Genomic DNA, 13394 nt, shown 5'->3' with positions numbered 1-13394 from the left:
TTTAGTATGTTCTAGGTAGACCGTTCCCTGTCTGGCAGAGCCACCTGCCTTTAACTACTTTAGACATCCTGAGTTCAAGGACAGCAAACGGAGCTTTCTATCCCCAGCCTCCACAGGGTAGCCCTCTCCCTGCCTTATTGTGGAAGGGGCAGCATTCCACAGTTGATATCTGAACTAAGTAATTGTAATGGTTAATTTTATGTGTTAATTTGACTGGGCCATGGTGCCCAGATAATATGGTCAAATATTATTCTGGGTGTTTCTGTGAGGGTGTTTTTGGATGAGAATTTAAATTAGTAAACTGAATAAAGCAGATTACTCTCTATCATGTGGGTGGGCCTCATCTAATGAATCAAAGGCCTGAACAGAACAAAAAGACTGACCTCCCACAAGCAAGAAAGAATTCTGCCAACAGATGACCTTCTGACTTGAATTTCAACATTGGCTCTTCCTTGGGTCTCCAGCCTGCCAGCCCATCCTGTAGATTTTGGACTTGCCAGCCTCCATAATCATATGAACCAGTTCCTTACAAAATCAATCAGTCTCTCTCTCTCTCTCTCTCTCTCTCTCTCTCTCTCTCTCTCTCTCTGTGTGTGTGTGTGTGTTTCAGTTTTTGACTTTACAGAGGTTCAATCTGAAGAAAGATGTAGGTGGCCCAGGTATACCCTCTAGTCTGGCTGTGCAGGTCCCAGCACCGTGAGGGTCAGCGGGCACTTGCTTTGCTGCCTACTGATAAAATCAATTCTTGTCATTCTCACTTAGGCCCCTTGAATCTCTTCTTTATCAGTTAGGGAGGGGAGAGGGACAAGCAGCTGGCATTTTTAAGCTTGGGCATTTAGGTAATCTATTTCCCAAAGATCTGAAATTAGAGAGAAGAGGGTATAAATGACAGACAGGAGCCTATGGCATTCTTTTATCCAGAAAGATCGGAATTTCAAAAAGGAATGAATTTTACTGGGGTTCCATTCTTGTGCTTTATACTTTTGTGGATTTTCCATATAGTCTTCAATTAGGAAGTATCATATCCATATCAGAAAATTAAAATTTAAATACAAATTTACTGTTTCACCACTTCCTTCCCACCAAAATCCTTGTTATTCTCCTTTTGTGTTTGATATTGAGTGACTAGCCTTCGAATCTAAAGCTGCAGTTCAACCTCCTCCTTGTTTTTGCAGATTCATTTATCCATGTATCTATTCATCCAACACGTTTGTACTCAGCACCTCGCGCCAGTGTGTCCCAGGCACCAGCTGGAACAGGTGTGGGACCTCCTATTCTCAGTTGGCCCGAGTTCACGTCCCAGTGCTGCCTCTCATGAGTTGTTCAAGCTCAGTCGAGTTACTTGAGCTCGCTGTGCCTTGGTTTTTTTGTTTTCATGTTATTGTTTAAGTAAAAGAGGACAATCCATAAATGAAATGAGGTAGCAAGTGAAGCATGTAGGGCAACCCTGGGTGGGTGTCAGCTCTCGAGAGCACCAGCTGTTTCCGCCAGTGTGGGAACAGCTTTGGCAGGGCAGGTAGAAGTCTCAGTTTCTGGAATAAGAGGAAAAGTAGTTAAGTTGTCATTTTAAGGAAAGCAAAGATGTGAAGAAAGAGGAAAGTTAGAGGGATTGAGGGTCGTGATTGGGGTCCACACTCCTGTAGCGGCACCAGCTGGGGGTTGCGGTGTTCTGCAGGACCCAGAGAGAAAGACTAGTCCAGGCTGGGTTTCCTCCAGGCATGATGAAAGACCATCAGAACCAAGGATATGGCAAGACAGCGGGAAGTGTGACTGATAGAAGAAGCAGATGGCAGGAGTGTTGTACCCTGCTTGCTTCTGTAGAGGACACCAGACTGTCCCATAACCAGATTTAGCCACCGCACCAGCTTAGGGCACAAGGAAGGCAATATTACTTTTATTCCTCAAACTGAACACAGCCCAGGCTGCAACATGCCTGATAATTAGTGGAAAGCTTAACATCTCCCGCTCACAGCTTCCTGGCAACCTCTTAGCATTGTCCAAAACTTCCACAGGCCAGTGTCTCCAAAGCCAGTCCCATACAGTCACATGAAACAAAATTGAGACAGATGACCCTGGCTAAAGGAAACCACAGCCACACTCAGAATGCAGCTGCTCTAAAATTATTATTGCCTCGCCAGGCAGTGAGGACCTTGAGAACTATAGAAATCTTTGCTGCTGCTCTGGGCTTCAAGATGTAGCGATTCTTCAACTCAGCAAAACACCACTTTCCAAGGACATGTCTACCCAGGAAGCTTCACACCCAAACCATCGCAGCCTCCTCAGGTCCCACTGCAAGCACACACCTCATTGCAGGCAGATAGGTGCCACCAGCAAACACTCCTTCAGAAACATCTTCCCCCTCATAGCACCTACTGAGTCCAGGTCACTGGACTACTCCATGACTGGAGTAGTTTGGGACATTTAGCATATGAATGATCTTTCACGTAGATGATCTGGCCATACCCCTTCCCTCCCCCATATTGCCCCCTTGGTGCCCCACACCAAGGAGTTAGGAGCTAGATGACTGCCTGTGCAGGGAGTCACTGCCCACACCCGCACACAGGAGCTCTTGCGTTCTAACGCCAGCACCACTTCCAGCTCACTGAGCTCCTGTCGCAGCAGGAGAAAGGGCCTCAGTAAAGAGATCACTATACCATGGCTCATACAAAACCACCTGCCTGGGAATCCACCAGTGGCAAAGCACTGAAGAAGCAACTGGCTACCCAAGCCACTGACAAGAGTGTGCCCTCTACTGGAGAGGTGAGGGAACCTCATCGTTATGGGCCTGGTACCTTGACACTTAATGAAATTAAAATGCTATCAAAAGTCCACTGAACGGATTCACAAACTTCCCTTCCAGAGCCTGGCTCAAGGAATTGCTCAGGACTTCAAGACAGACCTGCTTCCAGAGTGCAGCCAGTGGGGCTCTGCTGGGGCAAGTGACGCCTATCTGCTTGGCCTTTTTGGAAGACACCAACCTGTGTAATTTTCATGCCAAACGTGTAACAATTGTGCCAAAAGACATCCAGCTAGCTCATCACCTATGTAGAGAATATGCTTAAGAATCCACTATGATGAGAAACATTTCATTCTTTAAAAAATTTTTATTTTTCTCTTCTTCCTGTTATTGGTAGTTCTGGACATTAGTTTTTTGTTTTTTTTTTCTCTGTAGGATCAAAAGGTACTTAAGTATATGACTGCAAGTGGAAAATAGAGGACAGAAATCAGGTATTGGCAGTTTCTCCATTGTCATTTGTGTGTGGATTTTTTAAATATAAATGTGGGGACATAAGGCAGAAACGCAAGTCTAAATGTTTCAGTGAACAAGTTTCAGCAGTTCAACTTTATAACAATTTTCGAGTTGTTATAAAGATAGATCATTTTAAAACAAAACAACACCTGTTAAATATTTCTGAACAATGCCAGCATTTTGATTTTTTTTTTAAACAAGTTAAATTTCTTATGGATGGCCACTAAATGATGTTTGTAGCATTTTTATCATACAGTAAATTTCATCCATTTACTATACTTTTCTGAGTTGTCTTATATGCAAGTACATTTTTAATGTCGTCTTGCATGCTATTCCTATAATTTTGCTATTAAAAATACATTAAACTATAATAAATAAAAGGGAGGGACTGGATGAGATGAGGGAGTGAGCGCAGATAGAGAAGGACTTGGAAGATTGAGCCGTGAGCATTCCAACAACTAAGGCTCGATAGGAGGAGGAACCAGCATTACATACTGAGAAAAAAAGGCCAGGGTAGAAGGGAGACCAGGAGAAAGTAGTCTTGGTAGTGAGGAGCCTTTCAAGAAGGGACTCAGCAATGACATCAACATTGGGTCAAGATGAAGACTGAGACTTGAGCACTCAATTTGGCAATGTGAAATCATTTCTGGCCTCAATCCTACAGTTTGGACTCTAAGAGGCAACAACCTAAGAAAAGAGGAAGAAAGAAGTGAGGACAGCAAGTATAGAAAACTCATTTGAAGAGATTTACCATAAAAAAGAGAAGAGAAATGGGGTAGTAACTAGAGAGAAGTATAGAGTTAAGGTAAAGTATTTGAGGTTTTCTTGTTGTTTGTTTTATTTTGTTTTAAAATTATCTATCAGCAGGTTAAAATGCTTATGGGGAAAAGTCAATAAAGATGGAAAAATTGACAAGGCAATATATCGGGGAACATGACAAAGAACATTTCTGGGTGAATGAGAGGACAGTTTCTAATGCATAAGAAGAGGTGGTGTTCTTAGACCAAGTAGAGACTAATCCATCCATTTTAACAGGAGAGATGATCCAGCTTTTCAGTTAGCAGAATTTTATGAGTGGAAGTGTCTTTACAAGTTTTGCCATAAGGTGGCAGTAGACAACTTTGTATAAAGCAAACAATCTTTAAAACCTAGGAAAAAAAGGATAAAAAGCTGAAGTAGATTTTGAATTTTTTAAAGACCCAACAGGTGTACTGAAGGAACATGCTGTGCCTCCTCGTTCCTCTGGCCTCATCATAGATAACACCTTCTCAGTGAGTCCTTCTCTGTCTAACTTCTCTAAGTAGGTCCCCAAGGCTTCCCAGAAGACATTAGAACCTGATCAAAATCTCCAAGGGTGTGTAGCACCATCCTGGGAAGAGCATGGGGGAGGGAGCCCAGGCAATTACCTAGGCAACTAACACCAGGACTGATTTGAGAATGAGGATGAAGGTAGGAGGAGCAACGTTGCAGCGTCCAGGCCAGAAGAGGCGTGCCCCCGGGACTAGAGCGGGGCAGCAAATATGGGAAGGGCAAAATGCGCTTAATATATACTTAGGAGGTAATATAGCGTGGTAAAGGACAGGGAGAAATCAAGACTGGCTGCCAGGTCCCTAGCACAGGAACATGGTAACGCGAACCAAATGGGGGAGGTAAGAACTCAGGAGGAAGAGACAGCTTTGGAGGAAACGAGGACCACAGTTTTAGACTGTGGATTCTGAAGTATGTGGAGCATATTCAGGGGAATGTGCAATTTTACTCATAAATATGGTACTTGGAGGAGAGCACTGGGTTTAAGTCATTGAAATGGTTATTGTCAACATAATCAAAACACAAGGAAATTGTTTACTGTCAACACAGTTCAAACATAAGAGTCAGTGACAATCTGCTGGGCAGAGCATATGGAACGAAAAAGACCATCAACCAGGAGAATCACAATACTTAAGAATGGACAAAAGACAAGTAGTCCATCAAGAAAGAACAGTTGGGAAAGTGAGACGATAACCAGGAGAATGTGGCACTGTAGGAATCTAGGCAGTGATGAGTTTTGAAAAAAAAAAAAAAGGCTGCCTTAGTGTGCTAGCTGCCATAACAAAGTACCACAAACTGGTGGCTTAAACAATAGACATCTATAGTCTCACAGCACTGGAAGAGAGATGTACAGGATAAGGTGTTGGCAGGGTCAGTTTCTCCTGAAGCCTCTCTTTGGCTTTCAGATGGTTGTCTTCTCCCTGTGTCCTCACACAATCTCTGCTTTGCATGCGCATCTATGTCCTCACCTCTTCTTATAAAAACACCAGTCATACTGGATTCAGGCCCACCCTAATTACCTCAGTTTACCTTAATTACCTTTTTAAAGGCCCTATCTTCAAATAAATACAATCATATTCTAAAGCACCAGGGGTTAGTACTTCAGCATACAAACTTGGGAAGGAACAATTCAGCCTATCACAATGGGTTTGATAGAGTCAGACACTGAGACCCAGCCATTTAAAGATGCCAAGTGTCCTTTGGACCTGGCAATGCAGAAATGTCGGCTGATGTCGGTGGTGCTGGCTAAAGCCATGTAACAGGTTAGGGATCCTCTTGAACTGGAAACAAATATTCCTTGGAGAAGTCTGGATAAATGCAAAAACAATGAGAGTTTAGAAGAGTAATCAATATCTATGCTCACTTTTCTTACTTACATGGAAAGCAAGGGATAAGGATATGTATTACCAAATAACTGAGATGTTTATAAATATTATGAGATGATCTCTAGAGTAGAATTTTATTTATTAAACACTTTTTACATGCTAGAAAAATGTGTGTAATGCTCAGAAAAAATCTATGAAGTAGTATTTATTATCTTCATGACCAAGTGGGGAGACTGATGCTTGCAGTGTTAAAGCAATTTGGCCACAGTGATGAAGTTTGTTTGTGAGTCATTGGCTCGGGTCTTGGAATATTTTTCCATAGAAATCTGATCGGTGGCGATTTGGTTCCACCAACCCACAAACACATGTCTAAAGTATAACGTGTGAGAAAGGCCTTTCATATACTACAAAGAAGGAGGAGAGAGAGAGAAATTTAAGGCTTTGACACACTAGTGATTAAATAAATCAGCAAAACAGATATCATTGAACAAGAAGGGTTTTTTTAATTTTATGAAATGATTGATTAAATATTGATAAGGAAGTAAGTAGGGGACATTTTTTCAAACATTTAAGTTTAAAACTTTTTTATCCTGTTCAATTCATGTCAAGCATAGGGTTCACACAGGAAGCAACCAGTGAATGCACGACTGAGTAGAACAATAAATGAATGCCTCCCTTCCCCCTCCTCTCTCCCCGTCACTAAAAAATAAAAATTAAGAAAATAATAAAAAATAAGCCCTGGCCAGATAGCTCTGTTGGTTGGAGCATCATCCCAAAGTGCAGAAGTTCCTGGTTTGATCCCTAGTCAGGGCACATACAGGAACAGTTCAATGTTTCTATTTCTCTGTCTCTCACCCCCTGCATTTCTTGGGAAAAAAAAAAAAACTTTTTTAAATTGAAAAACAAACAACCATATGATCCAGTGATTCCACTTCTGGAAACAAAAACACTAATTAGAAAGGATGTCTGCACCACTTACTTTATTGCAGCATTATTTACATTATAGTCAATATGGGAAAACAACCTAAGTGTCCATCAATGGATGAATGGATAAAGGTGTGTTATACATATATACAATGCAATACTACTCAGCCATTAAAAGGACATTCAGACATTTGTAATAGCATGAAGAAACCTAGAGGGCATTATTCGAAGTGAAATAAGTTAAGACACAAAAAAGAAAATACTGTATGTTTGCACTTATAAGTAAATCTCAAAAAAAAATTTTTAACCCAAATTATAGGTATAGAGAATAGATTGGTGGTTGCCAGGTGTGTGGAGTGACGGTAGGGTGAAATGGATAAAGGTGGTCAAAAAATACAAACTTCCAGTTATAAGATAAATAAGTCTTGGGGATGTAATGTACAGCATGGTGACTAGTTAATAATACTGTATAACGCATTTGAAAGTTGCTAGGAGAGTAAATCTTAAAAGCGTCCATCACACACACAAAAAAAGTGTAACTCTGTGTAGTGATGGGTGTTAACTAGGCTTTGCAATATATACTGGTACATCTATCTGATCATTATCTTATATGCCTGAAACTAATATTGTATGTTTCATATACCATTTTTTGAAATGTATAGGCCAAAATGTGCCATATATATATATATATATATATATATATATATATATATATATATATAGACACACACACACACACAATAAAACGTTATTCAGAAAAGCAAAGAAATTCCAACACATGTTACAACATGGATGAAACTTGAGGACATGAAGCTAATTAAATTAAGGCAGACACAACAGGATACATATTGTCTAATTCCTGACAAATGTCACTCTTGCCTGTTGCCTCTTTTTGGCTTCAACTTTCTCTTTCACCCTGGCCTGTGACTTAGTTATTCCCACCAAGGAGGATGAGTTAACACAGCCAGAGGGGGTGGGGTGCTCTAAGGAAAGGCTGAGTTCCATTTCTGCTCCTTTAAATAGTAAATGCCCATAAAATACAATAAAAATTATCTTCTAAGGAACTCAGATTTTCTGAGCACAAAAGAAACCATGGATTTACAACCTAATTATTCAATTTCTTTAGACAAAAAAATCAATATTATCATTTTTGCTGAACTAGAGGTCTCACTTATTTCCTACTTTGCTTTTTAGTGTTCTATCTCACTGATTTCTGTCCTGTATGGTTGCCTTCCTTCTGCTTAATGTGGGCTTAAACCAATCTTTTTCTGATATTTAGGTGAAAGTTTAGTCATAAATGTGACACCTTTCTTCTTTTCTACCATAACATTTAATGCTATAAATTTCCTTCTAAATACTGCTTTAGTAGGTTGCCACATTTCTGTTGTTTCAATTTTGATTCAAATATTTCCTGATTTGTCTTATGATTTACTTTGACCTATGAGCTATACTATTTAGAGGTATACTGTTCAATTTCTAAATGTTTAAGGATTTTGCAGATATCTGTTATTGTTTCCAGTTTAATGCTGCTGTGGTCAGAGTACAAACTTTGTATGATTTTAATCCTCTCAAACATGTTAAGAGTCGCTTTATGGCATGTTGTCTTGGTGAATATCACAAGTGCATTTGAAAAGCATGTGTTCTGCTGTTTGTTGGGTGGAGTGTTGTATAAATGTCAGTTAAGTTGGTTGGTAGTGTTCAAGTCTTTTTCTGATTTGCTGTTTACTTGTGCTATGATTTACTAAGGGCCAAGTGTTGAAATCTCCACCTATAAATTATGAATTTGCCTATTTCTCTTTTCAGTCATGAAACAATCTGTTTCGTATATTTGAAACTCTTATTAGGTGCATACAAACTTAGGATTGTTGTGTCCTATTGATAAATTGAACTCTTCAATATTTTGAAATATTCTTCTTTATCCCTGCTAATATTCATTGTTCTGAAGTCTACTTTTTCTGACAATAACTTTCTTTTGATTAGTGTTAACATGATACATTTTTTGCCATCTTTTTCTTTTTAACCTATTTTCATCCTTATACTTAAAGTGCGTTTCATATAGAAAATATATAGCGACGTCTTGCTTTTTATTCAAGTTGACAATCTCTGCCTTTTAATTCGTGTTTAGAACATTTACATTAATGTTTAATGTGGTCAATATATTGGGTTTTAATCTATCTTCTTGCTATTTGTTTTCTACTTTAAGTCCTATCTATTCTTTTGTCCCCTTTTCCTTCCTTTCTTATCTTTTATACTGTTTTTACTGATTCTATTTCCTCTCCACTATGGCTTATTAGGTATACCTCTTTTTATTTTAGTGGCTTTCTAGGGTTTATAATATACACTGTTAACTATCATAGTCTGTCATCAAATATTACACCACTCTGTATAGTCTAAGAAATCTTACAACAGTACACTTCTAATTCCTCTTCCACACTTTTGCTACCATTGTTTACAAATAGCTTTGGCTAATTCAAGTGTGTGTAACCATGTCCATATGATCAGTATTCCCACAATACATCACACAGAGCCTAACAGATAGGCCAGAGAGATAAATGGAATAGTATGTCCCATGTTAATATTATTTAGGGAGAGACTAACTGTATAGTCACCAATTAATCAGAACAGCCACCAACCACCCTTAGCCCTAGAGCAGGGTGCCCCAAGACCCCAAGTTGCACCAAGCATTGGCCTTTTATTTGCTGAATCATGGTAGTATCTAGGAGAAAGACAGGGAGATGGTAGGTGAGCCTCTGGACAGTAGTTATTTACTAAGCATTTTAGAAGTATTTCAGCATCTAAACACTAGTTGGTTATTCAGGTGCATACCAGCTGTGTATATGCCCTAGAGAGGTAGATAATGTAAAGTACCTCTTATACATATTTCCTATACATATTTCGATAATGCATGACATTTGCTTAATAAAGTGTGAGAGAATTCTCTGGGGCCCAAACAAGTATCTTGGTTGATACATCAGCAAAGTCAAACACAGGAGGCAAAGCAGAAAGAGAAGAACTTATAAGTATATTACAAATCATAATACTTGCCTTCTATCAGACACCAGAGGTAGCAATTCACATTCCTTATCTCTAAACTTCACCCCTCAACCCTTTCAGAGTGCACTGTTTTTCTCAATCTTCAAATGAGGATTAGGAAGTATGGCAAGATCAAGAATTTGCCCAGGGTTCCAGGGCAAAGAAGAGGCACACCTGTATTGTACTTATGACTCCTACTGCCCTCTTTGATCCAAGCTTTTCCCTCTACTATGTGAAGAATTTATCATTTAAGTGTCATTTGTATTAGTGTCAGTGATACCAAATAGAGCCCAGGTTTGTGACTCATCTCTCTCCCTATTCCTGAAAACTCCACTGATTACCTTTCAGTCTAGAAGAGGAATCATAGCTTGAAGCTGGAGGAACAATGTGGGTTACCAAAACCCATGATTGTGGGAAATCAGCCTCATAAACACATAAATACTTAAGCCACTCAACCTCACATCCCTTCATTGGAGCTACAAGGTGTGATCCTCATAAGGAAGGACTCCCAGAGCCTGCGGCCTTCCCTAATTCAATATTATCCAGGTGGGTGTAGCAACTGTTTACACTGGAAGTGGCTCCTGCCTTACATTACTAAAGCAAAGGGTTACAAATAAGACGAGTTTCTACTGTCTTTTGCAGGCAGTTTTACTCTTAAGCAGCCTTCGTTGTTTTTTTGAATGGGAAAGCAGCTCAGCTTGCTCAGTAAAGATGTACAGTCTGCAGTTTTTAAGTCTGACAAATTATATTTCTTTTTTTGTAAAGAAGCACCAAAAATTGCTGGTCCTAATCAAAATATCCAAAAGACTTTACATTAGACCAAATCTGTGACCAGAGTAGGAAGTACATTCACTAATGTGATAAAACTAGTGTGGTTTCAAAGAGCTTTTGTTTAATAATGAACATGCCTGCTGGCTTAAGTGTAGCAGCTCAAAAGCAAGATACACAAGAAGAAACTGCCTCATATTCGACCATGGACTTTAGTTTTCTATTCTTGGAATTTAACAAAGCTTTACATGAGAACTCTTGGACCTTTATAAACTTACTAAACATTAAAAAAATTATCTTCAGTAGACCCTATGTACTGTTTTATAGTATTAACATTTCTGTACTATAGAATACATCGATGATTTAGCTTTAAAAGAGAAAACATTTTTTAATGCCAATTTAAAGCATTTTATCTCAAGTTTACCATTTGATAACTAATTTTCACTAGAAGGTTTGAGATTATCCAATCAGCCTTACTCAAAGTGGTGAATACTTGGAGATCATTAATTTAAAACAGTGAAAAGTTCAGTTTCTTATTGAATATAGTCAGGGCCCTGGACTCTGTGCAGCAGCTATCTTAACACGTAAATTTAAGGGGCCAATGTCAGTTCAAATATCTGAGAAGCTTTCTTAATTTCTTTTGCTCACAATGGTTCCTCTCTTGAACTTTGATAATTCGGTAAGTCTTGTTTTCCAGTTGTCAGACTGAAACCATGCCCACATCCTCTTCCTCGGGATGAGGAGATGAATGCCCTGGACAGGAAGATAAAGCAAGCCTGAGTTTTCCCTCAGCTGATTCCAACTTCCTTCTGTTGACTGAGATTCCTCCAGGAATCCGGCATATAATTGTCTGGCACTCTTAAATTTAGAAGTTGCTGTGACATATTTTCATGTGTTCATGTAACATCTTGCTATATGAAGTTGACCAATGTGATGAAATTTGGTGCATAATTAAATGGTGGCAAGATCCAATTCAAGTTTATTTATGTATCAGTTTAACAAAATGGGAGGTGATAAGATGTTCAATTTTTGTGGATTTTATAAGAGTTCAGAGAACTCTGGTGGATATGAAGAGACCACTATAAAATGACAGATACTATCATATTAGAATCCATTAAAAACGGTTCACAGTTAAAAAAGTGGTTTGTACAGTAGTTAAGAGCAGGGATCCTAGTTCCAATCTTTGTTATGTTGTTTGTATGTTGGGGAAATACCATAACTAAGCACCTCTATGCCTAAATTTCCTCATCCACAAACATTTACTACTGCCACCATTCAAGAATTTACTAAGCACTTAAAATTTTTAAATCTTAATTTTAGATATTTAGAAATGAAGTACAGCCTGACCTGTGGTGGCGCAGTGGATAAAGCGTCAACCTGGAAACACTGAGGTTGCCAGTTCAAAACCCTGGCTTGCCTGGTCAAGGCATATATGGGAGTTGATGCTTCCTGCTCCTCCCCCGTCTCTCTCTCTCTCTCTCTTTCTCTCTCCCCCCTAAAATGAATAAATAAAAATTAAAAAAAAAAAGAAATGAAGTACGACGGAAGTAGCAGGGCTTCATATTGGCAAGTGACCTGTTTCCAACTTACGAATCTGAGAGCTGTTTTCTACACCTGAGGTGTAACAGCCAATCTGACCTAAATCAAGTCAACCTTTCTGTTTTTTTTTTTTTTTTTTCTGAAGTTGGAAACGGGGAGGCAGTCAGACAGACTCCCGCATGCACCCGACCGGGATCCACCCGGCACGCCCACCAGGGGGCGATGCACTGCCCATCTGGGCGTTGCTCTGTTGCAACCAGAGCCAATCTAGCGCCTGAGGCAGAGGCCATGGAGCCACCCTCAGTGCCCCGGCCAACTTTGCTCCAATGGAGCCTTGGCTGCGGGAGGGGAAGAGAAAGACAGAGAGGAAGGAGAGGGGGAGCGGTGGAGAAGCAAATGGGCGCTTCTCCTGTGTGCCCTGGCTGGGAATCGAACCAGGGACTCCTGCACTCCAGGCCGACGCTCTACCACTGAGTCAACCAGCCAGGGCCAATCTTTCTGTCTTTTTCAGTTACATACTGAAATAATTAAGGTTTCATTTCTATTTGGAACCTACTTTCAAATCTTTAAGCTCGATTTCCAATATTCAAGTTATTGCTATTCAGATATGAGATGCTTAACATTTAATACCAAAGTTTCACTGAATGGTCTACCACGTAACAGAACACACTGCTAGCAACAGAAAGGATCTGACACAACATGGGTCAGTCTCCAATGTATGTGGAGTGGGAGAAGGCAGAGTACATACTGCAGTGTTCCATTTATAGGGTCCTAGAAAAAATACAGCTCCTAACAAAATGCAGATCTCTCTAGTTGCCTACAGCTGGGGATAGATAAATTGATTGTGAAAAGGGATATAAGGAAACTTTTCACAGTGATAGAAATGTTCTTTTTTTTTTTTTTTTTTTTGTATTTTTCCAAAGTGGAGAGAAGTGGTGGAGGCAGACGGAGAGACTCCCGCATGCGCCCGACCAGGATCCACCCGGCATGCCCACCAGGGGGCGATGCTCTGCCCATTTGGGGTGTTGCTCTGCTGCAACCAGAGCCATTCTAGTGCCTCAGGTGGAGGCCATGGAACCCTCAGCACCAGGCCAATTTTGCTCCAATGGAGCCTTGCCTGTGGGAGGGGAAGAGAGAGAGATAGAGAGAAAGAAGAGGGGGGAAGGGTGGCAGGACTTCCACACGTCAGGCTGACACTCTACCGCTGAGCCAACTCAGCCAGGGCTGTTCCCCATCTTGATGGAGGT

The sequence above is a fragment of the Saccopteryx bilineata genome, chromosome 3 (genome assembly GCF_036850765.1).
Source record: "Saccopteryx bilineata isolate mSacBil1 chromosome 3, mSacBil1_pri_phased_curated, whole genome shotgun sequence".
Taxonomy (NCBI): domain Eukaryota; kingdom Metazoa; phylum Chordata; class Mammalia; order Chiroptera; family Emballonuridae; genus Saccopteryx; species Saccopteryx bilineata.
The sequence above is the reverse complement of the archived record's forward strand: the minus strand, read 5'-3'. Positions refer to the sequence as shown.